Raw genomic sequence first — 22,748 nt, forward strand, 5'->3', positions numbered from 1 at the left:
ACATAAAATGTCAATTTTTCAAAAGTAAAATCTTCAGCTTTGAAAGATTACCATCCATATATTTTCGTTTTTCTCTTTTTTTACATAACACGCTTTCGAGAAACAAACTGTCTTTTAATTAAGGTTTCATTAGAAAATGTGTATCTTGGTTTGCCAAGTTAAAATCGGCACATCCCAGTGGGCAAAAGATGTAGAATATACGACTATTGAACGCATACCAGACGTGTAACTGTGCTCCGTAACTGGTCTAGAATGAAATTGATTATATGTTTATTATACATAAATGGTTGTAGTTCTATTATACGGATAAATTTAGAAGACTACTATACATATATAGTTAAAGGTCTATTATACATCAAAGAAAGATTTTTATAGGTGTAGAAACTAGTAAATAAAGCCAATGATTTATTTTAGAAATTTATTCTTAAAATATACAACTGTTCACACCTGAAAAATATGTAGTTCAAATTATACATTATATACAATATTGTAATCAACAAATGTCTAACCATCATAAAAAACACAACTAGTAAACTTCAGTTACAAATTCTAGTAACATGGCAATATATATATATAGTAATGACAAACACAAACTAATTACATGAACACGCTAATATTTAACTCAAAACCACATTTCGAAACTTCTTTATTTCCACGAAAATATTATTAATGTAGCACAAACGCTACTTTCTAATAAAGACAGAAAGAAACTATTTGTTTTGTGTCTCATGGTGATCCTCCTCTCGATACTAATGACATGTTTAATATGATCCCTCGAGAAAAAAAAGGAGTCAATTTCCGCCTGGAATGATTGATGGCCCATCAAACATTTTGTAATATCCCTGGAAGTTTATACAGTAGAATCCTGGTTCGTGGCTTAAATTCAAGGTAAACAAGACTAAGGAAACGAGTTGGAAACTTGATGTCGAAGTGGGATTTAAATCACCCGGAACATTTCACTACATTGGGCAGTATGTGCTAGGGAGCATTGCTTGACGTCCCTTCGATAGCTCAGTTGGTAGAGCGGAGGACTGTAGTGGAGTCAGTAGGGAATCCTTAGGTCGCTGGTTCGATTCCGGCTCGAAGGAAGGTGCTTTTTGTGTACTTTAATCAAAGAGTTAAAAAAGCGAATCTGTTTCATTCAGACATTTATCAAAAGTTCAATAAACGACGAAGTAGAGGTTCCTGTTCCGAATTCAGCCCACGTCTGATTGTCTTGTTTTGGCCAAGATCCGATCTTTGAATTAAGGGACTACTCTGTCTGCTTTGTAATTCAAAAATACATACAAATGTCAAGTTTTTTGTAGATATAAAGGTGTTCTCTGTTTTCAAAGGATAGGTACTTAATTGGCATAATGATTTGGTATTGATTTTGTATCGTTGTATTATGAAGTTTGTGCTTTCTGTGTTTTTATCGTATTGTGAACTTATTTTTTAAACAAATGCTTACAAAGGCAAACAGGGCACACATCTGTTTATACCAGTGGTGAATTGTACATTTGTACAAGCTACTGTGCACTTCTGGGAGTATAACAGGTTCGATATAAAGTGGCAAAAATATAAAAGGGGAATATACCCCAGACTGCGTATAAGCTCTCGTTGTGACTGTTGTTTTATTTTTAGATAAAAATGGCGTACTGTGCACGAAATGTTGCAGAAACACAATTTGATATTTTAATAATTATTATTTTAATAATTTGATCAAATTGAGGCCCAGGATCCAAATCTTCAGTTCTGATTTTTTTAAGTGATATCTTTCCTTCCTGTCGTGGAAGTCACACGATGTGAGCAATTGTTTTTTTTACGTTGCGATCCAAAGATCCTCAGGCGCACTGTAACCAAACCAGGATGGATTCTGCTCGGAGCCGGACTGAGCTCATTCTCACTCCCTGTGCTAAAAACAGAATTAGCTCTTCCCCGAACATCGTCTACAGCTGCTGGATGGTGCTCTGCGTCTTACTGCTCTGGCAATTACTTTGACGAAAGACAGATCACTTGTGCGCTTTTAACCTTCTCGCAGCTACAGCTATAGCCCTGAAAAAAGCATTAGCTTTATCAGTTTTTACATTAATCTATTTTGAATCAAAGTTTGATATTTTTTTTATTGCATTTTACATTACAATTATAATAATAATTATTATTATTATTATTACGCACACTTATATAGCGCTGTTCTGGATACTCCACTCAATGCACTTTACAGGTAATGGGGACTCCCCTCCACCACCACCATTCTCCTGAATGATCACAGAGAGTCAGGACCTCGGTTTTACGTCTCAGCCGAAGGACGGCACCTGTTTACAGTTTAGTGTCCCCTTCATTGTATTGGGGTATTAGGACCCGCATGGACTGCAGGGTGTGCGTCAAGCGACAGAAACCAGACGTGTGTCGGGCTCGGCTGCGAGCAGGACAATGACATCACAGGGACAAAGTAGAGGAAATCAAAAGGGTTCTATAAAAGACCTGTGTAAGCTGTTGGTTTGCAGTCTGGACTCTAAATCCTCCGATCCGATTTTAAATCTCTCTAATACCTGAGCTGCGGCTTCTTCCGAGTATTTATTCGTATACTTATTATGTGTAAGTGTATAGATGAAACCTTTCATATATTGTTCAGTTTAAATCAAAATGCTTTACTAATACAAGAGAGAAGTATAGTATGAAGGATGTGACAAATCTATGATTTCTTGGAACAAAACGGTTTTTATTTGCATTCGAAATGAAGCGGAATTTTAGCGGGACACACAAACCCTTTGTCCTTTTTAGAGTTTTTAGAGTGAACAGACATAAATGTAGAAAACGTGTTTTTTAGCACTACAATAGCAGGGTCAGTGGCATAATGAATAACGCGTCAGGCCTCGCGTCAGAAAATTATAAGTTGGACTGCCGTCTGGCTTGTTGCGTTTATACCACTTACGTTGTTTTATATAAATGAACTCCACCTGAAAGCTATAGAAAACACTTTGGGTAAGTTGTCTGCAGCCTCATGCGAATTTCGACAACTTACCCAAAACACTGTACTGTCTGGAGATCAGCTCCAGCTCTGAACTCAATTGCAATGAAAAACCATGCGTAACAAAACTGGAGAACAGCTGAACTTGTGTTCAGTTCGGTGATGAGGGATCAGAACTGTCCTTGTTGTAATTAGCACGAACTGCACAGGCTCTGAATCAGACCATGTCAATTAGTCTGATCAATGTAGGACACGTTAATGTAGAATTATTAAAAGGTTTATTAGTTAGTTAGTTCAGGTTTACCCACCTGAACTAATGTAGAATTATTACTTGGTCTGTCTCTTGTTTGTATATAAATGAATGTCTCTGACAACTTAATGTTAGTTTTACGATGTAGGTCAGGCGTTGACATATGCACGAGTATACTAAATGTCTCACTCCTGATTCAACTCATGTTCTATAGGAGATTGGCGATTCCTCCTGTTTCTCATACAACCATATCAGAACAGAAGCCCATTTCACCCAGCTCTGATTCAAGATCGACTTGCATCTTTATCCCTTTTTTGTTCGTGATCATTATTTTCTTTAGTTATGATCAATATTGAACTTTTTCTAAGTGAAATGACAATAATCAAACATGCAGGCAGATTTTTGAAAAGTATTCGGAATTGACAGGGTGCCCCTTTGGAACAATCGTCAGAAATTGTGAGAAAATGAAAGTTATGTAAGCTCTCACACAAAGCATTGAAGATTGGAATCTGAGTGTAAAAAAGTTACCCGTCTCCCAATGATAGGCAGGGATACACACCATGACTCGAATAGACTCAGCGAACTTTAACACCTATGATATTACGAGTGCTTTGCACGTGTCGAATTTCAAGAAGGAACTACTACAACAGTTGTGGACAACCACCGGCAAAGTCCAATGCCGGCAACATCTGAGAAAATAATGTTCACTCATGGAATTTGGTCTTTGAATGGCTGGCGGGAAAATTCATTTATACTCCTGTTGCACCCTCAGCTAAAACATGTTAAAATAACAACGCAGATTTGTTGCAGAACCTGACAAGAATTATTGGGTTAGCACTGTATGTATTCTTGTATATTTACTTTAATTTTAATATAAATGTAAACATGCATGCTGTATAAGCTATTGTAATTTTAAAATATGTTAGCTGAGGATGCGAAGGGGGCTATTATACCTTGTGAAACACGCAAGGAACTGTAAAAAAGGCTGTTATTTGAATAAAATTGGCGATCACAAGAAAACCACAATTTATGTGGTATTATCATCAATATCCTTCAAAATCTACGTTCAAATGAAGGATTTGAGGAAACTATGAAAAAAGCAACAGTAATAGCAGAGGATTTTGATTTTTGCTCTTCAAGTCAGCAGATCACCGTAGAGTTACACCCCTACAAACAGCACAAAGGATGAATCCCACCACCTTCATTATTGCTGTGTTTGTGCCAGTGAAAGTAGCGTTTGTGTTATTGAAAGCATCTCGGAAGATGAAGGTGCAGTCACTTCCACATGTCATGATATCATTAGATCTGACGACAAGAGCTGAAGCCCCCCCTAGTCCAAGCCAGCAATGTGAAGATGGGTATGAAGGAAGGTAGCGTGGCTGAGTGGTCTAAGGTACTGGATTTAGGCTCCAGTCTCTCTGGGGGCGTGGGTTTGAATCCCACTGCTGCCAAATATTAATGTTTTAAGACCTGCAATACAATCAGTAAAAGCGCTTTTTGTTAGGCTGTGGGAGGTGTTTAGAGATAGACTTTCTAAAAGACAGGCTTAACATCAAGGCAGAAAAAATATTTTTTCTCAATAGAAATTCTCTTTGGCACGTTCAGCTTTATGTAGGGAACAACGTCTGCCGAGATCACTTTTGAGGCAGTGCACATGATAGTGTACCGGCAAGTACATTTGATATTGGCTGTGGTGGTGAGCTGCTTTTGTCTGTGAAACTTTTAATTCTTCACGCCGAATCGTTGGCAGGGGTAAAGCTTATTAAATCTTTGAACATAGCGCTCCATCAGAAATACTTTGTTCGTGATCAAAAGAGATCAGAGGATTAACTTCATGAATTCACATAGCATACCTTACAGGAAAGATTTAAAAGGGGAATTGATTGTGCTTCCTGATGTTGTTCCTGTCGTTTCTTTGGATACAAAGGTGAATGTTCTTTGACGTTCTGCTAGAGTATCCACTGGGTGGGCTTTATCAATCAGCTCGGAGAGGTCATCAGTGCTCTGTCTCTGGAAAATAATCAGCACTGTCGTTTTTCCCTGTCCTGTCTTTTAAAACATATAAGATCACGAGTTTACAGATTTCTCCAAATAACAACTATACATTTTAACCCAGCGGTTAGCATTCCTTCAATCCAATAGTTTTACTCCGGGTAAAAAGCAGCGAAATATATAGAGAGATTATATTCAAATATTTAAACGTTCTTATTGGATTACCTGTATGGAGATATCGCTCAGAATTCCTAATATGATTTTGAGTTCAGTTTTGCTTTACTACTTTCAGAGTCTTTTATTGACCTTGCTGAAGCAGAGAAGTGACATAATCACAAATGCGACTTACCTGTGCTGCTGTTTTTGGTTAATAATGATTATTGCAAGGAAAAAAAACAGCTCCTTGCATTAAGAGCAAGAGCAACCAACACGCTCGCTTGTTGAGTTGGGTTTTTTTTCCGTGGTGCTCTTCCTCAGATGTAAAGTTATTTGGCGAGCAAGGACCTCTGAGAAGGAGCCTGAATCCATCAAGAACTCAGAAATTCTAATATCGCACTACTGTCTTGTGTACAGAGATCTGCTTCTTCCTTTTTGAGTGTTTTGGTGTTTAAGAGCACGCTTCCTACCTCGAATGTTAGTTTCAGGAGATGTGCTACCGGATAAATGATTATCTTGAAAAGGTTTGGGGATGCACTGGCCGGGATTAAAACCCGGCTCAATTATTTGGAAGTCACCTGTACTACCAACACACTTCTAAGAAGCACCCGCACATTTTCGCAATCCTCTCTCTCACCTACAAAGTTATGAAGACACAGACGACCAATGAAAACTAATTTGATTCACCCAAGGCTTCACTCTTCTGTTGTGATGTTGTTTTAATTAGTGTTAGCTGTGATGAGGTATTGTTTCTGTCTCTTAAAGTTTAAGAGTCTGCTCCTTTCTTCCTGGTATAGAAAAAAACATGTTCCATCTTTGTTTACAAACACCACTGTAAATTATTTGTCCATCTCTAAAGCCTGTGTGTATTGACAAGGCAATTCAAAAGCACATATTAAATAAGAACACGATCCTTCTTGTTACCATTCCCGTGGTTGGAGCGTTGTTTCGCCCTTTAACGTTCTTCTACAATATTTACAGACAGGGCTTTATCACTGGAGTTGTGTGCATCGGTCCATGAACATCAACTGTACTGCTGTTTTTCTATGCGTAATTTAATCGCAAGCACTTAAAAGATGCAAAAAGATTTCAAGGAAAACATAATTGAAAGACAGTCGAGTAAGGAGGTAGAAAAACGCTCTCCCCCATTGAAGAATCAACCACCGTCGCCCATGTGACTGGATATAAAAATAAATTATTCATTTCAATTATTCATGAAGGGTGGATTGTGGTCAGTGAACATATGCACATCTTTAAGTCAGTTCCACCATCTGTGCCATAGGGGATGTAGTTCAATGGTTTTCATGTATGAAGTTCCGAGTTCAATCCCTGGCATCACCAGATGTCTTACATTATTGTGCTCACATCGCAATCTTCTGTTGAGTGAGAACTCTTTGCTCGTGTTCATAGAGAGACAGGTTTACACAATTAAACTCAGTCACACACGAAGTGCTACAGTGTTGCTCTGCTGTTTTAAATGTACCTCCAAAGCATTTTGTTCTGTTAACTACCAAATGATTTGAACTAATTTTACATCATATTCAGGAAATCCAGAGAAGGTCATCAGACTTTTAGTGGCTGTTGAAGAAAACACCTGTTGAATCTCACCAGGGATTTCTTGAGAGATCATTCAGCAAGCGAGTTAACAGGGGTTAACGTAGAGAGTGGCGGAGGTGGGATGTCAGGGCTTGACGTCACTGCTTTATGCAAAGAATGGAGGGGTGGTCGTCAGGGCTATATGACTGTGCTTCACGCAGAGAGTGGTGGGGGTGTGATGTCAGGGCCATACGACAGTGCTTTACACAGAGAGTGGCGGAGGTGGGATGTCAGGGCCTGACAACACAGCTTAACGCAGAGAGTGGATGGGTGGGTGTCAGGGCCATATGACACTTCTTTACGTAGAGAATGGCGGGGGTGGGATGTCAGGGCTTGACGACACTGCTTTATTCAAAGAGTGGAGGGGTGGGTGTCAGGGCTATATGACAGTGCTTTCCGCAGAGAGTGGTGGGGGTGGGATGTCAGGGCCATATGACACTGCTTTACACAGAGAATGGAGGAGGTGGGATGTCAGGGCCTGAAAACACAGCTTAACGCAGAGAGTGGAGGGGTGGTGTCAGGGCCATACGACACTTCTTTACACAGAGAGTGGTGGGGGTGGGATGTCAGGGCCATATGACACTGCTTTATACAGAGAGTGGCGGGGGTGGGATGTCAGGGCCTGAAGATACTGCTTTACGCAGAGAGTGGCGGAGGTGGGATGTCAGGGCCTGACAACACAGCTTAACGCAGAGAGTGGAGGGGTGGGCGTCAGGGCCATACGACACTTCTTTATGCAGAGAGTGGTGGGGGTGGGATGTCATGGTTATACGACAGTGCTTTCCATTGAGAGTGGTGGGGGTGGGATGTTATGGCCATAAGACACTGCTTTATGCAGAGAGTTGAGGGATTGATGTCAGGGCCATACGACAGTGCTCCACTCAGGCCTCTGCTTGAATTTGTACTCCTCCTCTCTCCCTACCTCTACCTCTATGATATTTGCACTTTCTGGAGAGGCGATTTTCTCCACTTCAGTAGCCCGATTGCGTGGAGAGGGCTGTAGAATGTGGCACCGCCTTTCCTGCTCCGTCCATGACAGGCGTGCTGGTCTCTGGAGAGAGAGCACGGTCCATCAGCGCACTCCAATAAAGGCACTGGAAGCAGCTGAAACGCATTGGCGAAGCTCAGCACTGGGCCGCTGGGCACATCTTACCACTGTTTCCGTAGTGTAGTGGTTATCATGTTCGCCTCGCATGCGAAAGGCCCTCGGTTCGAAACCGGGCGGAAACAGACTGGCTTCTTTTGTCGCATACAAATGGGTTGTACAACTTTTAACTAGCAAATGGAAGAGGGCTGAAGTAAGAGACAAGATGTAAATAGGGTTAACTTAAGTCAGTTCTGCCTGAAAATTAGACTTCTAAGCAACAGGGGTTTATGGCAGGAAAGGGGGTTAACTGATAAGGATTCCAGATGCGAGCAAGGAACCCCCTGGGGGCATAATCTTAAACTGACCATTTGGCCAGGGTCTCTTAACTGGCCAAATACCACGACCCCCCCCTTACCATAACACCGAATGACGTCTGAAGCAGCAAGGAAGGACTATATAACCTAAAAGTTTGTACCGGCACATCGAACAATACTTCGGTTTTGTTGTTTCTTGTGGGAAACAAGACTTCGGCTTTATTGTTCCTTATGTCCGTCATGGCAGTGAACAGGTCCTGGTTACAGGATCTCTAAAAAAGGAAATAAAGACTGAAATCAGATCCGACCCACCATGCTGCCACGGTGACGGTGCACTGCCCAGTGAAAGTGGCAGCCTGTCCCTGGACTGTGGGAAACTGGAGCACCTGGAGGAAACCCCCACAGACCAGGGAGAGAACATGCAAACTCCACACAGACAGCACCCACACCCCAGGTCCAGCACTGTGAAGCATGCCCGACGATGCGGAAGGGCTTTTACAAATGAGTGTGTAACTCACACTGGTGCCCAGGATGGCCTGCTACCGGAACGCAACCTAATTTTCTTAATGCAGTTTGTTCGAAGCGGTTTGCAGGAGCTGGAGGTGAGGACTGAGCTGGGGTCCAGTGTGCAAGTGTGACTACTGATGTCGTGTGTGTGTGTGTGTGTGTGTGTGTGTGTGTGTGTGTGTGTGTGTCTGGATCATTGTGAGCGCCGTCAGGTTTGTGTATTTGTTTAAACAAGAGGATGTGTCTGTGCGGGTCTGACTCTGTGTGAGGGTGCAGCTCTAACTGTTCGCGCGCGGGCGTGTCTATCTCTCTACAATGCATGAGGGGCTAAATCTGCCTCTGAGAAACTGACTTTTCAGAAGAAAAATCTATGAAAAGGCACGGCCTGGCCCTCTTCTCTTGCTCCCGACGTATAACACACTGGGGGATGAAGCTGGTGTCTTCAGCTGTAACCCTAGCTATTTATGCAAACAGCTCTTTTATGAAAAGCAGCTCTAGGCCTAGACAAGAGGAACAGATAAAACAAATCTTAGATTTATGGCTTATTCAAAGCAGACTGAGCGCTGCTATACTGTATGTAGGAGCCAGAGATGAAGAATGAGCTATTTAAGGAAATCAGGAGTGTGAGAGAGGGAGTGTGTGTTTTTCCTCCCAATAGAGAAGGCTTGTGGTTCTTTCTGCTTTTCTGCACAGGCTGCCAACATAAGTACGTGTTGGGTTCTTGGTTTGAATGCTCGAGTTGTCAGGCTGGCGTTTTTTGTTCCTATTGGAGCCCATAATTGTGAACAAGGCGCTTGAGGACGTCTCTGTGCAGGTGTGCGTTTGTAATGACGTGTGTGCGCATCTCTGTAGCGGATGTTTCAGTAAAAAAACGCATTTAAAACATTCAACCTTTTCATGTTCCTAATATTCTTTCATTCTTCACAATAATAACTAAGGTTGCTGCTGGAAGAGGTGTTAGTGGGGCCACCAGGGGGAACTCTCACCCTGTGGCCCATGTGGGTCCTAATGCCCCAGTATAGTGACGGGGACACTGGAAAAACTGTAAACAGGTGCCGTCCTTCAGATGAGACGTAAAACCGAGGTCCTGACTCTCTGTGGTCATTAAAAATCCCGGGGTGTTTCTCGAAAAGAGTAGGGGTTTTACCCCAGTGTCCTGGCCAAATTTCCCATTGACCCTTACCAATCATGGCCTCCTAATAACCCCCATTTATGAATTGGCTTCATTACTCTGCTCTCCTCCCCACTCATAGCTGGTGTGTGGGGAGCGTTCTGGTGCACTATGGCTGCCGTCCCATCATCCAGGTGGATGCTGCACATTTGTGGTGGTGGAGGGGAGTCCCCATGTCCTGCAAAGCGCTTTGAGTGGAGTGTCCAGAAAAGCACTATATAAGTGTAAGCAATTATTATTCATTATAATGTAATAAGTCCATTATTTCTCACCCCTCCATTGCAAGGCATACACAACACAAACACCAGGAACAATTATCTCAGAAGTGAATTGCAAATGTATTGAGTTGTGATGCAACTGTAACTTGAACCTAACATGACTGTGGCGTGCATTTTTGAAATTGCATTTTCACAGCTGAAATACAAAATGAAGCTGATCGCAGTCCAAACTCAAGGTATTGTTGTAAAACTAAATATTCAACATGTTTCTACCTGTCCCTTTTCAGCTCACTCAGAAGTCCACAGCCTGCAGCCTGGTGCCTCTCTGTCTCCCCCCTCCACACTGCTGGTCCAGTGGAGGTGCTGTTTGATCCTGCACGATCTGTCCGGAATCGTATAGTCTTACTGAGCAGCGCAGGGCTCCCTGGCCCCAGGTACGAACAGTGAGTGTCAGTGCAGAACAGCTCTCTGACACTCCGCTCCCTCACTCCAGCTGATCAGGGCAACTACACAGTGAGGGACCTTAATGGAAGCAGTATCAGCACTGTGATCGTCACTGTGGGTGGTGAGCAGGTCTACAGTAGGATCACTAGAGGGCTCTATATTCTTGACAGAGTGTGTTCTTATATCATCCTCTGTCCTGATTGTCTTTCAGCTCACAGAGACAATGTCACCCTGCAGCCTGAAGCCTCTCTGTCTGTCCCTCTGTTCACTGGAGAGCCAGTGGAGGTGCTGTTTGATCCTGCAGGAGGTGGAAACTGGACCTCAGTGTGTTCTGTCCAGAACAGCACAGCCAGCTGTGTCCCCCAGTACAGTTTTTTTTTATTTTTGATGATTAGCCATATGTTGATTACAATATTGTACATAATGTATAATTTGAACTCGATATTTTTCAGGAGTGAATGATTGTATATTTTCAGAATAAATTTCGAAACCAAATTATTGTCCCTCGATCTCTGTCTCTCTCTCGTCCTGCTGTCTGTCTGTCCCTGCCTCTCTGTCTCTCTCTCTTTCAGCCCCGTCTGTCAGTCTGTCTGTCCTTCTCTCTCCTTCCTCTCTCTCTCTCCTTCCGCTCTCTCTCTCGGTTTGTTTGTCCCTCAATCTCAATCTTTCTCTTTGCCTGCTGTCTTTCTGTGCCTTCATCTTTGTGTCTCTCTCTCCTTCCTTTCTGTCTGTCTCTCTGTCTGTCCTGCGTTGTCCCAGCTGGGCCTGTCTCCCCGGCTCTCTGCCTTCAGCTCTGTTCGCCGATGTCCCACCAGCCCATCTCTCTCTCAGCCTGTCTCTTGACTTGCAGGAGGAAGAGGAGGTGGAGACAGCTCCTCCGGCAGGAGAGAGGAAGAAGGTCAGTGCTGGTCCCACCCTGCCTCCTGTCCTGTCTGTGGTGGAGTTTCGCCATCTTGTCTGTCTTGTCAGCCCTGTCTGTCACTGTCTCTCTCCTCCTCCTCTCTGTGCTGTGGTGTCCAGTCAGTGTGTCTCTCTCCTCCTCCTCTCTGTCCTGTGGTGTCTAGGCAGTGTGTCTCTCTCCTCCTCCTCTTCTCTGTCCTATGGTGTACAGTGGGTCAGTATTAGTGGGCTACACCCAGGCTCACTCACTGCGAGTGTGATCTCAGCAGAGTCTCTGTACTCTTGGGACACTTGACTCACCTGTCTCTCTCTTTCTCTCCCTGTGCTGTCCCTCTCCTGCCCCCTCTCTCCCTACTCGGACTCCAGCTGGAGGAGGTCCAATCACCACCTCCTGTGAGACAGAAGAAAAAGAAAGTGGGTAATGCTCTGATTCTCTCTTTACTCCTGTCCAGTGTCCAGTCAGTGTGTGTGTATGAACCCCTCTCTCTCTCAGTGCAGTGTTCATGTACTGGAGTGTCCAGTCAGTGTGTGTGTATGAGCCCCTCTCTCTCTCAGTGCAGTGTTCATGTCCTGGAGTGTCCAGTCCGACTCTTAACGTGACTCTCCTGTCTCTGCTTCAGAAGTGCTGGTGCGTCTTTTTAAAGTCCCTGAGCTGCATGTCGGTGGAGACAGATGATAAGGACGAGCCGATGGAGGCGGCGGAGACCGTGTGTCAGGAGAGGAAGAGCGAGGGAGAGGAGGAGCAGGCTGCCGGGAAGGACAAGAAGAAGAAGAGGAGGTGCAGGTGAGCAGACAGGGGGACGCCGCCCGGTCGTGTCTGTGATTCAAGAAGGAGTCTCCTCTTGCTGTTTGATGTCATGGTGATGTCCGTGTCTGTGTCCCTCACACCTGCAATAACAATATTCTTTCCAGGTTCCTTTCCTGGTTCTGTGCCAGCTAAGATCGGAGTCGCCTTCCCCACCAAGGACTGGACTGGACTGGACTGGACTGGAGCTGAGGGACACCAGACTGGACTGGACTGGAGCCAAGGGACCCCAGACTGTGCTGGACCGAAGCTGAGGGACCCCAGACTGCACTGGACCGGAGCTGAGAGACACCAGACTGGACTGGACTGGAGCTGAGGGACCCCAGACTGTGCTGGACCGAAGCTGAGGGACCCCAGTCTGTGCTGGACCGAAGCTGAGGGACCCCAGTCTGTGCTGGGCCAAAGCTGAGGGACCCCAGTCTGTGCTGGACCGAAGCTGAGGGACTCCAGACTGTGCTGGACCAAAGCTGAGGGGCCCCAGACTGGACTGGACTGGAGCTGAGGGGCCCCAGGCTGTGCTGGCCCGAAGCTGAGGGACCCCAGACTGGACTGGACCAAAGCTAAGGGACCCCAGACTGTGCTGGACTGAAGCTGAGGGACCCCAGTCTGGACCGAAGCTGAGAGACCCCAGTCTGTGCTGGACCGAAGCTGAGGGACCCCAGTCTGGACTGCACTGGAGCTGAGGGACCCCAGTCTGGACCGAAGCTGAGGGACCCCAGTCTGTGCTGGGCCGAAGCTGAGGGACACCAGTCTGGACTGAAGCTGAGGGACCCCAGACTGTGCTGGACCGAAGCTGAGGGACCCCAGTCTGTGCTGGGCCGAAGCTGAGGGACCCCAGTCTGTGCTGGACCGAAGCTGAGGGACCCCAGACTGGGCTGCACTGGAGCTGAGGGACACCAGACTGGACTGGACTGCACTGGAGCTGAGGGGCCCCATACTGGACTGGACCAGAGCTGAGGGGCCCCAGACTGGACTGGACCGGAGCTGAGGGACCCCAGATCCCAGTCTGGACTGAAGCTGAGGGACCCCAGTCTGGACTGAAGCTGAGGGACCCCAGACCCCAGTCTGGACTGAAGCTGAGGGACCCCAGACTGGACTGTGGAAAACTTTCACATTATCTCCACCTGAGTCCTCAGATCGTCTGCATGACCTTGTATTATTAAGTATTATTTTAAGGTCCTGTGATGATCGTTAGATGGGGGGGGGGGGGGGGTGTGTCCCTTGACATTAATCTGTATTGTAATTTTTGTTCTTTTGTTAAGCATCATTAAAATGTTTTTTAAAAAAAGCTTTTGGTTTTTTCCCTCCCCCCCCGAAACGAACAAACAGAGTCTGTCTTTCTCTTTCATCCCGGAGAGTTTGTGGTTGATGGATTGAGGCCGAGAGCCCTCGTTGTCGGCGTGCCACCAGTTAGCGGGGCTAAAGCAGGGGGGGCATCGTGTCCAATACTCCTTGAAACGAGACAGATTTCAAGCCACCTCCGTCTGAAGAGAAGGAAGTTGACCACGAACTCCAGGGTGTCCTAGGAAGCTCTTTAGCCATCGTTTGCCCAGCAGCCATCTCACCCTGCAGCTCCCAGCTAGCAGCCCCCTCCCCACTGGAGCCCAGCAGGTAGAAGCCTGGTCAGTACCTGGAGGGGAGACTCCTGGGAAAAACTGAGGTTGCTGCTGGGAGAGGTGTGAGTGGGGCCAGCAGGGGGCGCTTTCACCCTGCGGTCTGTGTGGGTCCTGATGCCCCAGTATAGTGACGGGGGACACTGGACTGTAAACAGGCGCCGTCCTTCGGATAAGACGTCAAACCGAGGTCCTGACTCTCTGTGCTCATTAACAATCCCGGGGTGTTTCTGGAGAGGAGTAGGGGTGTTACCCCAGTGTCCTGGCCTGATTCCCCCCCTGGTCTTGACCCATCATGGCCTCCTTATCACCCCCCCTCTCTGAACTGGCTCCATCCCTCTGCTCTCCTCCCCACTGAGAGCTGCTGTGTGCTGAGCCGACTGGAGCATCATCCACGTGGGGGCTGCACACTGGGGGGGCTGGAGGGGATCCCCCTGACCTGGGAAGAGCTCTGAGTGGAGAGTCCAGACGGATTAATTATTATTATTATTATTCGTGCTGCACTGGGCTTCAGTCCTGGTAGTGAGAGGGGGATCTGTGATCAGCACAGATACTTATGACTGTATAATAATACACGATAGAAATGGAAAACAGGGTAGCGCTGTAGTCTCTTCGAAACGTTTTGAACTGCCAGAAGAAGTTTTCACAACCCGGACTCGTGAAGGTACAGGTCTTCTCCCTTCGTCCGGAGTAAGGTGAGAGGTTATCCCCTCGGGGCGCAGTATCCCCGATGCACCCCCCCACCACCACCCAAAATGACACACACTTCTGTGACGATTGGGAGACCCCGGTTCGATCAGCCCCTGCGGTGTAGGAAACGACCCGCTGGAGAGAACACGCAGACTCCACACAGAAGGGTCACCTCGGCATTTATTCCAACAGCAAAACACCAGAGAGAAACGGGTCTCCGAAAGATGAGCGCACACCGGGAAAAACACTACGGGGTCATTACAAATGGGAATAGGAGTTCTTTTTTTCTTTTCCGGACGTCAGTTGTATCGTGTCCTGGTGATTTCTCCTGTTTCGAACGGAGTTCAATGTCACGTTTCTACTTTATTAGAGAGAGGCACTGAACTTTGGGGAATGTGACATCCACCCAGTATTACTAGTAGGTTGATAAATATAAATGTTCTTTTTCCCCCCGTATGATACCTCGCGAAATATAACGATGGCCAACTCCTTAAGTCAAAATTTAAACCCTTCTCACGCTACAAGACAGTCCGTCAACATCGCCGCGGCCCGAAGCGCGACCTTCGGTATGACGTTGCGGAAGGGGGTAGGGTAAGTACGTCACAGCCGGGGGAAGCCCCTATCACGTGAGAGGGGTGCTGCGGGCGACGAGCCCCCGGGGGCGAAGAGAAGTTGATTTGCGTGGGGTGTGGAAACACTACACGACCGGGCAAGCGAGCCGTTTTTTTTTTTGTTTTGTTTTTTCAGAACATCAGAACAACCGCAGAGATGACCATCGATCCACTCCGGACGTTTCCTTTTTTGTCCTTTTTGGCCTCCAAAATAAAAAAAAAAAACTGGGATCCATCGTGGCGTTGCCAAATTAAAATGTCAACCACTTTTCGGGCTTTCGTGCTGTCCATGATGAAACCGTCATGGTTGTGTAAGGATACGTTACGTCACAGACCGGCGGCGCTCGGACGTGAGGAGTGTTGTTACGTTTTTGAAACGGGCACGTCAGACAAGATCTCTGACAAGATCTCTGAAAAACCCAAACCTGTAAGATTCAATTTCAATTCAGTTTTTTTTATATAGCGCCTTTCACAACAAGAATGCCCCAAGGCCCCGAACAAAGGAGTTGTTCCACACCCCCGCCACCCTCTGTGTACAGTAGAGCCCCCTGTACTGACTGGAGGAGCTCACCCAGCTGTGTCTGGAGAGAAGCCGGGGTATCGGCTTCAACCACAGGGCTGGGCGGCTTGTTCCCCACCCCCATCCCCTTCTGTGTACAGAAGAGCCTCCTGTCCTGACTCCAGTAGGAAATGTCACCTGGAGGCAACACACCGGCTTCTTTTAACAGATCACCTCGGGAATCGGGAACAACGGAGCTGTGTGCGGCCGTCTGTACAGAGGGGTTCAGCGCGGGGGGGCTCCGGGCTCGGGTCTGGACCCGGGGGGGGGGGGGGGCTGTCTGTGTGGAGTCTGCATGTTCTCCCTGTGTTCTTCGGGTCCAAAGACAGGCTTTTGGGCTAATTGGCTTCTGGGAAAACTGGCCCTGGTGTGTGTGTGTCCTATGATGGAGTGCTGTCCTGTCCAGGGTGTGTGAGTGAATGTGTGTTTGTCATGTGATGGACTGGTTCCTGTCCAGGGTGTGTGAGTGTGTGTGTCTGAGTGTCCTGTGAGGGACTGGTGTCCTATCCAGGTTGTGTGTGTGTGTCCTGTGAGGGACTGGTGTCCTGTTCAGGGTGTGTGAGTGTGTGTGTGTATCCTGTGAGTGACTGGTGTCCTGTCCAGGGTGTGTGAGTGTGTGTGTCCTGTGATGGACTGGTGTCCTATCTAGGGTGTGTGTATGTCCTGTGATGGACTGGTGTCCTGTCCAGGGTGTGTGAGTGAGTGTGTGTGTGTCCTGTGATGGACTGGTGTCCTGTCCAGGGTGTGTGAGTGTGTGTGTCTGTGTGTCCTGTGATGGACAGATGGTACCAAGCCTGGACACCCATGAGACACTGGCTTCCTCAGAAGACTCTCACGGAGGGCACACTGTCCCTAACCCGGGTCCAGAAGAAACTACAGTGATCTATAATTCCTGCGCCTCGGAAGGGTTTATGACGTCTATGTCCGGCGCCCGCGCCCGTGGACTGGCGGTTTGGCGTCGCGCTCCGCAGCTCGAGCTTCGGTGCGAGGCAGGGCGGGAGGGAGCCGATGTGGCCTCGGCGCCATCTTTGCTGGTGAGTCAATTGTGACCGTTGCGGTACAATAAACCATCAATAAACCTTTTCCCACCCCGTCCAGTATTTCTGTCGCGGCCCACGTCCCTTACAATCGACAAACTATAAAAAAAACAGTAGCCCTTCGCAACATTACACGCCATTTTTTTATTTTAAACGTCCGCTAGATACGCAGGTGGCTCGATACCTGTCTTATCCTCGCCGGCGTCTTTATACCGGCAAGTGAATTTTATTTGGGGTCCCTCAGAATTGTGACAGAAATGTCAGTGAACCACAATAAAAAACGAAACTTTTTTTTTAAAGGCGGTGAATGGATTTTTTGAGTAACCGTGTAGCGACTAACGTAAGGAAAAAAAGTTGTCTTTCCCTACGAAGACGTTTTGGTACAGGACTTTCTTTAAATATCAGTTGTGCATAGCGTTTTACAAAAAGTTGATGATGATCTTGGAGATAATTGCAAAGGAAAATTGAGATAACTACCAAAACATTACGTGTGAAACGACAGGACAGAACTTTGAACCCACAAAGAAACAAAGGTATGAAATATTGCCTCGTCATGGGGGGTTGATAATTGTAGTAAGTGTTCCTAATTTTCGTAAAGAAATGTATATTATGGGAGTCACACGTGAGATTTAGTGTATATACGTTTCATATTGTGCATATATACGGGGTTAAAAAGTGGAATGAGTATGATTATAAACTCGTGTGTCCTATAATCAGATAATTTTTGAACAAGCTTTGATTAGACAGGTGAAAAACAACATCAGATCCTTTATTTTAATATATTCTCACGTCTGAATATCAGCTTCTCCCCTCTGGCCAACATTTCAGGGCTCCCAGGTGTAGATCCCAAATTGAAACAAATATTAATTTGTTACCCAGTTAAACAGTTAATAGAAGTGAGTGACCAGGGTAAATAAAGGTGGGTCAGTGTAAACTGTTTATTCTGGACCAGACTTCGTCATGTGTGATATGTCATGACTTCTTATATTAAGTTTTATCTTTATATTTAGTTCTACATGTGTAATAGGTGCGATGTGTGTCCATAAAAAGGTTTCTCCAGGGGAAAATCAAGTTCGTTTTAAAACCGTGTTTCCTTTTTAGGGTACGTTTGCATTCCAAGTGTGGGATTTTTGCCTTTTTGTATTTTTGCTGAGACAAGTTGCCTTTCTTATACGCGGAGGGATCTGCTCGTGAGATGTCCGCTTGGTCCATTTCTGAGCTCAGTATAAGGTGTAGAAAGCATGACTGTCATCATAACCCGCATCTCACCCAGGTGTGGAATAATGTTGTGACTATTGCTTCAGCAATAACATGCTGATTGCATGTTTCTAGATGGGAATAACAGAGATCTCAACTACTGAGGGGCCTTATTAATAAAGTCTCCACAGCCGAAGCGCTGTGTCTCTTTTCAGCTGGCGATAAACCTTTCCTCGATCCTTTGCGGACTTGTTAAACTGTTCCTGATCAGAATAAAAAACGCTCACGCTAATACACAAGCACCCGTGTCTCGCCAAAGCTGACAAATAAACAGACGGACAAGCCGCACTGCACGTGTGAACAGGGGAATGAGCGAGCGAGCGGGGATAGGGCGCCTCCTGCGCTTAAAAGCTTACAGCACCTGGCATTCCCAGGCGGTCTCCCATCCAAGTACTAACCAGGCCCATCCCTGTTTAGCTTCCGAGATCAGACGAGATCAGGCGTGCTCAAGGGGGTGTGGCCGTAAGCGAGAGCAAGGCTCGCTGGCACCCTTCTTATTGAGAGGACAGCTCCGTCACCTCTTTTACGACGCTGCTTTTTTTCCCTTGCGTTTTTCTCTTCTTCCCACGTTCTCTCTCTTCACTGCCTTCGTCCCCGCTCTATTTCACTTCAGCCTTTCACTCTTGCTTCCTTCCAATGAGGACGGAGCTGCGGGAGAAAGGGCGCTATAGAGGATCGCTGTGGAGAGCTGCTGCTGTGCTTTGACATCTGAGCTCTGTGGAAAACGATCTCAATACAATTCTGAAAAACGCGACTCTCCGAACGCCAACCGAACAAGTCTCCACAGCCGAAGCGCTGTGTCTCTTTTCAGCTGGCGATAAACCTTTCCTCGATCCTTTGCGGACTTGTTAAACTGTTCCTGATCAGAATAAAAAACGCTCACGCTAATACACAAGCACCCGTGTCTCGCCAAAGCTGACAAATAAACAGACGGACAAGCCGCACTGCACGTGTGAACAGGGGAATGAGCGAGCGAGCGGGGATAGGGCGCCTCCTGCGCTTAAAAGCTTACAGCACCTGGTATTCCCAGGCGGTCTCCCATCCAAGTACTAAGCAGGCCCATCCCTGTTTAGCTTCCGAGATCAGACGAGTTCAGGCGTGCTCAAGGGGGTGTGGCCGTAAGCGAGAGCAAGGCTCGCTGGCACCCTTCTTATTGAGAGGACAGCTCCGTCACCTCTTTTACGACGCTGCTTTTTTTCCCTTGCGTTTTTCTCTTCTTCCCACGTTCTCTCTCTTAACTGCCTTCGTCCCCGCTCTATTTCACTTCAGCCTTTCACTCTTGCTTCCTTCCAATGAGGACGGAGCTGCGGGAGAAAGGGCGCTATAGAGGATCGCTGTGGAGAGCTGCTGCTGTGCTTTGACATCTGAGCTCTGTGGAAAACGATCTCAATACAATTCTGAAAAACGCGACTCTCCGAACGCCAGCCGAACAAGTCTCCACAGCCGAAGCGCTGTGTCTCTTTTCAGCTGGCGATAAACCTTTCCTCGATCCTTTGCGGACTTGTAAAACTGTTCATGATCAGAATAAAAAACGCTCACGCTAATACACAAGCACCCGTGTCTCGCCAAAGCTGACAAATAAACAGACGGACAAGCCGCACTGCACGTGTGAACAGGGGAATGAGCGAGCGAGCGGGGATAGGGCGCCTCCTGCGCTTAAAAGCTTACAGCACCTGGTATTCCCAGGCGGTCTCCCATCCAAGTACTAACCAGGCCCATCCCTGTTTAGTTTCCGAGATCAGACGAGATCAGGCGTGCTCAAGGGGGTGTGGTCGTAAGCGAGAGCAAGGCTCGCTGGCACCCTTCTTATTGAGAGGACAGCTCCGTCACCTCTTTTACGACGCTGCTCTTTTTCCCTTGCGTTTTTCTCTTCTTCCCACGTTCTCTCTCTTCACTGCCTTCGTCCCCGCTCTATTTCACTTCAGCCTTTCACTCTTGCTTCCTTCCAATGAGGACGGAGCTGCGGGAGAAAGGGCGCTATAGAGGATCGCTGTGGAGAGCTGCTGCTGTGCTTTGACATCTGAGCTCTGTGGAAAACGATCTCAATACAATTCTGAAAAACGCGACTCTCCGAACGCCAGCCGAACAAGTCTCCACAGCCGAAGCGCTGTGTCTCTTTTCAGCTGGCGATAAACCTTTCCTCGATCCTTTGCGGACTTGTTAAACTGTTCATGATCAGAATAAAAAACGCTCACGCTAATACACAAGCAACCGTTTCTCGCCAAAGCTGACAAATAAACAGACGGACAAGCCGCACTGCACGTGTGAACAGGGGAATGAGCGAGCGAGCGGGGATAGGGCGCCTCCTGCGCTTAAAAGCTTGCAGCACCTGGTATTCCCAGGTGGTCTCCCATCCAAGTACTAACCAGGCCCATCCCTGTTTAGCTTCCGAGATCAGACGAGATCAGGCGTGCTCAAGGGGGTGTGGCCATAAGCGAGAGCAAGGCTCGCTGGCACCCTTCTTATTGAGAGGACAGCTCCGTCACCTCTTTTACGACGCTGCTTTTTTTCCCTTGCGTTTTTCTCTTCTTCCCACGTTCTCTCTCTTCACTGCCTTCGTCCCCGCTCTATTTCACTTCAGCCTTTCACTTTTGCTTCCTTCCAATGAGGACGGAGCTGCGGGAGAAAGGGCGCTATAGAGGATCGCTGTGGAGAGCTGCTGCTGTGCTTTGACATCTGAGCTCTGTGGAAAACGATCTCAATACAATTCTGAAAAACGCGACTCTCCGAACGCCAGCCGAACAAGTCTCCACAGCCAAAGCGCTGTGTCTCTTTTCAGCTGGCGATAAACCTTTCCTCGATCCTTTGCGGACTTGTAAAACTGTTCCTGATCAGAATAAAAAACGCTCACGCTAATACACAAGCAACCGTGTCTCGCCAAAGCTGACAAATAAACAGACGGACAAGCCGCACTGCACGTGTGAACAGGGGAATGAGCGAGCGAGCGGGGATAGGGCGCCTCCTGCGCTTAAAAGCTTACAGCACCTGGTATTCCCAGGCGGTCTCCCATCCAAGTACTAACCAGGCCCATCACTGTTTAGCTTCCAAGATCAGACGAGATCAGGCGTGCTCAAGGGGGTGTGGCCATAAGCGAGAGCAAGGCTCGCTGGCACCCTTCTTATTGAGAGGACAGCTCCGTCACCTCTTTTACGACGCTGCTTTTTTTCCCTTGCGTTTTTCTCTTCTTCCCACGTTCTCTCTCTTCACTGCCTTCGTCCCTGCTCTATTTCACTTCAGCCTTTCACTCTTGCTTCCTTCCAATGAGGACGGAGCTGCGGGAGAAAGGGCGCTATAGAGGATCGCTGTGGAGAGCTGCTGCTGTGCTTTGACATCTGAGCTCTGTGGAAAACGATCTCAATACAATTCTGAAAAACGCGACTCTCCGAACGCCAGCCGAACAAGTCTCCACAGCCGAAGCGCTGTGTCTCTTTTCAGCTGGCGATAAACCTTTCCTCGATCCTTTGCGGACTTGTAAAACTGTTCCTGATCAGAATAAAAAACGCTCACGCTAATACACAAGCACCCGTGTCTCGCCAAAGCTGACAAATAAACAGACGGACAAGCCGCACTGCACGTGTGAACAGGGGAATGAGCGAGCGAGCGGGGATAGGGCGCCTCCTGCGCTTAAAAGCTTACAGCACCTGGTATTCCCAGGCGGTCTCCCATCCAAGTACTAACCAGGCCCATCCCTGTTTAGCTTCCGAGATCAGGTGTGCTCATGGGGGTGTGGCCGTAAGCGAGAGCAAGGCTCGCTGGCACCCTTCTTATTGAGAGGACAGCTCCGTCACCTCTTTTACGACGCTGCTTTTTTTCCCTTGCGTTTTTCTCTTCTTCCCACGTTCTCTCTCTTCACTGCCTTCGTCCCCGCTCTATTTCACTTCAGCCTTTCACTCTTGCTTCCTTCCAATGAGGACGGAGCTGCGGGAGAAAGGGCGCTATAGAGGATCGCTGTGGAGAGCTGCTGCTGTGCTTTGACATCTGAGCTCTGTGGAAAACGATCTCAATACAATTCTGAAAAATGCGACTCTCTGAACGCCAGCCGAACAAGTCTCCACAGCCGAAGCGCTGTGTCTCTTTTCAGCTGGCGATAAACCTTTCCTCGATCCTTTGCGGACTTGTAAAACTGTTCCTGATCAGAATAAAAAACGCTCACGCTAATACACAAGCACCCGTGTCTCGCCAAAGCTGACAAATAAACAGACGGACAAGCTGCACTGCACGTTTGAACAGGGGAATGAGCGAGCGAGCGGGGATAGGGCGCCTCCTGCGCTTAAAAGCTTACAGCACCTGGTATTCCCAGGCGGTCTCCCATCCAAGTACTAACCAGGCCCATCCCTGTTTAGCTTCCGAGATCAGACGAGATCAGGTGTGCTCAAGGGGGTGTGGCCATAAGCGAGAGCAAGGCTCGCTGGCACCCTTCTTATTGAGAGGACAGCTCCGTCACCTCTTTTACGACGCTGCTTTTTTTCCCTTGCGTTTTTCTCTTCTTCCCACGTTCTCTCTCTTCACTGCCTTCGTCCCCGCTCTATTTCACTTCAGCCTTTCACTTTTGCTTCCTTCCAATAAGGACGGAGCTGCGGGAGAAAGGGCG

General features: G+C 47.2%; 6 non-coding genes and 4 pseudogenes across 6 annotated transcripts; 3 read left to right on the forward strand and 7 right to left on the reverse strand.

The window, feature by feature from the left end:
* The first annotated feature begins 1,000 nt into the window (after window positions 1-1,000).
* trnay-gua (transfer RNA tyrosine (anticodon GUA)) lies at window positions 1,001-1,088 on the forward strand. The gene is given in 2 exon segments: window positions 1,001-1,037; window positions 1,053-1,088. It is a non-coding gene; the product is annotated as a tRNA-Tyr (tRNA).
* A 3,481-nt stretch (window positions 1,089-4,569) lies between these two features.
* trnal-uag (transfer RNA leucine (anticodon UAG)) lies at window positions 4,570-4,651 on the forward strand. Its single transcript has one exon. It is a non-coding gene; the product is annotated as a tRNA-Leu (tRNA).
* Window positions 4,652-8,101: 3,450 nt separating this feature from the next.
* Window positions 8,102-8,174, forward strand: trnaa-cgc (transfer RNA alanine (anticodon CGC)). Its single transcript has one exon. It is a non-coding gene; the product is annotated as a tRNA-Ala (tRNA).
* A 10,332-nt stretch (window positions 8,175-18,506) lies between these two features.
* On the reverse strand, window positions 18,507-18,625 carry LOC138245391 (5S ribosomal RNA). Its single transcript, XR_011194000.1, has one exon. It is a non-coding gene; the product is annotated as a 5S ribosomal RNA (ribosomal RNA).
* Window positions 18,626-19,162: 537 nt separating this feature from the next.
* LOC138217827 (5S ribosomal RNA) lies at window positions 19,163-19,281 on the reverse strand (annotated as a pseudogene).
* A 537-nt stretch (window positions 19,282-19,818) lies between these two features.
* On the reverse strand, window positions 19,819-19,937 carry LOC138218041 (5S ribosomal RNA; annotated as a pseudogene).
* A 537-nt stretch (window positions 19,938-20,474) lies between these two features.
* Window positions 20,475-20,593, reverse strand: LOC138217316 (5S ribosomal RNA). Its single transcript, XR_011181028.1, has one exon. It is a non-coding gene; the product is annotated as a 5S ribosomal RNA (ribosomal RNA).
* Window positions 20,594-21,130: 537 nt separating this feature from the next.
* On the reverse strand, window positions 21,131-21,249 carry LOC138218287 (5S ribosomal RNA; annotated as a pseudogene).
* A 537-nt stretch (window positions 21,250-21,786) lies between these two features.
* LOC138218893 (5S ribosomal RNA) lies at window positions 21,787-21,895 on the reverse strand (annotated as a pseudogene).
* A 537-nt stretch (window positions 21,896-22,432) lies between these two features.
* On the reverse strand, window positions 22,433-22,551 carry LOC138218868 (5S ribosomal RNA). Its single transcript, XR_011181548.1, has one exon. It is a non-coding gene; the product is annotated as a 5S ribosomal RNA (ribosomal RNA).
* Between the last annotated feature and the right edge of the window lie 197 nt (window positions 22,552-22,748).

This window comes from Lepisosteus oculatus, chromosome 14 (genome assembly GCF_040954835.1).
Source record: "Lepisosteus oculatus isolate fLepOcu1 chromosome 14, fLepOcu1.hap2, whole genome shotgun sequence".
In the NCBI taxonomy this organism is placed as follows: domain Eukaryota; kingdom Metazoa; phylum Chordata; class Actinopteri; order Semionotiformes; family Lepisosteidae; genus Lepisosteus; species Lepisosteus oculatus.